The 2,051-nt window shown below is 43.3% G+C and overlaps 1 protein-coding gene across 1 annotated transcript in view; it reads left to right on the top strand.

Moving 5' to 3' along the window:
- The window catches only part of LOC117937619 (nebulette-like), a 76,525-nt gene that overhangs the window by 10,744 nt on the left and 63,730 nt on the right, over positions 1–2,051 (top strand). The gene's annotated exons all lie outside the window — the stretch shown is intronic.

The raw sequence follows: 2,051 nt of genomic DNA, 5'->3' as shown, positions 1-2,051 counted from the left end.
TCAATTTTATAGCATTGTAAAACAAATGGAAGTGTTGTTGAAATAGTATTGAGTAAAAGTTGACATATTCCAGTCTGGAGGTTTATTGACCATAAATTCCCAAACTAAATGTCGACAAAAGGGACAAACAATGGGGAAAAAAGAGTCAAAACCGTTGAAAAATGGTGCTAAAAAGTAAGAAAAAGTTAAAACCATCAATAAGAAAGCCTCAACAAAAGTGAGATAACAGTTAATACAACAATATTAACAATATGTTATTTTAAGCTGAATCAAGCTGCCAGCTAGCCAAATTAGCTGTTAGCTAAACTAGCGTCGTTAGCTTTCCCGTGGAGGCTAACAGCAGACCGCTACCGTGGAACAGATGGTGCATCGCCGTAAAATCCTCGTACATCGTGATATCATCTGCAGACAGTCACCATGCAATGCTCGACATGTCAAGGTCATCCTTCCAACTTCATCAAACTCCCGGTGTGAACCTCCTCCATGTCTCGACCTTGCTTTCCCGTTCTGTAAGGTCACTCTATCGGTAATCGCCTACGGATGTCGTGGCGTCTTCACACTTTCCAGCTTTCACCAACCTCCCCTGAACCTTTCCTCTACAGCCCTTATCCTCCTGTTCTCACGATCAAACTCAACGTTGCGCTCACCTTGAACTCACCTTGTGCGATGTATAGCCTCTTAACGAATCCTCCTTTTAGCCTTTTAGCCTTTGCCAAATTCTGAAAATCTCCTTATTTCCTCAGTATGTTCCTGTGCTCTCTCTTCAGGTTCTTCTTAAAACACCGCGGTCACTCTTTCTTCTCCTGGATCTCTTGGACACTCCTTCACAGTTATTTCGATGTCACCCTTTCCCTCCAAACTCCTCCGACTGCCTTTGAGCTTCTTTTATTGTTATTTTTTTGTAGCGGACTGCCCCGTCCGGTCCTGCCTGTCTCCTGTAATGGCCGCCTGTCCTCTGGGTGTCGGTCGTTGGGGTCTTCTTATCACTTTTAACGTCCACATTTAGCCCTCTACTCAACTCCTTATCACCACCGGGCCCTTCATCACAACCACAGCGCCAGTGCTGGGTACTGTGGGTGAGTGTGTGTCTGTGTCTGTGAGTGTGTGTGTGTGTGTGTGTTTCTCTGAGTGAGTGTGTGTGTGTGTGTGTGTTTCTCTGTGAGAGTGTGTGTTAGTGTGTCTCTCTGTGTGAGTGTGTGTGAGTCTGTGTGTCTGTGTGTGTTTGTGTGTCTCTGTGTGAGTGTGTGTGTGTTTCTCTGTGTGAGTGTGTGTGTGTGTGTGTGTGTGTTTCTCTGTGTGAGTGTGTGTGTCTGTGTGTGTGTGTGTGTCTGTGTCTGTGAGTGTGTGTGTGTGTTTCTCTGTGTGAGTGTGTGTGTCTGTGTGTTTCTCTGTGAGAGTGTGTGTTAGTGTGTCTCTCTGTGTGAGTGTGTGTGAGTCTGTGTGTGTTTGTGTGTCTCTGTGTGAGTGTTTGTGAGTCTTTGTGTGTGTGTGAGTCTGTGTGTGTGTGTGAGTCTGTCTGTGTGTGAGTCTGTGTGTGTGTGTGTGCTTGCGCGCGTGTGTGTGTGTGTGTGTGTGCTTGCGCGCGTGTGTGTGTGTGTGTAAGTTGAGGGGTTGAAGGTGAGTTCAGAAACTATCGTAAGCAGGAAGGAATGCTCTTGTATAGTTTCTATTTTTACTTATTCTAGTTGTATCTTCCTCTCATGTTCATTTTTTTCTGGGATTGCAAATAACGATTATTTTTATTTTGATTGTTGTCTCGTTTTATCGTTAAGTTGTTAGGTCCTCCTCGTCTTCACCCTTGTGTTGAAAATCAACCCTTTTTTTAAGCTTTCAATCAAGTTTTTCTTAAATTTTTGTCACTTTTTACAACACTTTTGATGCTTTTTTCAATGTTTGTCACTTTTTTTTTTGACGCTTTAGTATTACAGTTATTTGTGGAATTTATGGTCAATAAACCTCATTTATAGGAAATTATCCCTGTTAGTGATGGTGTTACATAGTCTGTCCACCAGAGGACGCTCTACAACGTCCCTGTTAGTGATGGTGTTACA

The sequence above is a fragment of the Etheostoma cragini genome, chromosome 22 (assembly GCF_013103735.1).
Source record: "Etheostoma cragini isolate CJK2018 chromosome 22, CSU_Ecrag_1.0, whole genome shotgun sequence".
NCBI classification, from domain to species: Eukaryota; Metazoa; Chordata; class Actinopteri; order Perciformes; family Percidae; genus Etheostoma; species Etheostoma cragini.
The sequence above is the reverse complement of the archived record's forward strand: the minus strand, read 5'-3'. Positions and strand labels throughout refer to the sequence as shown.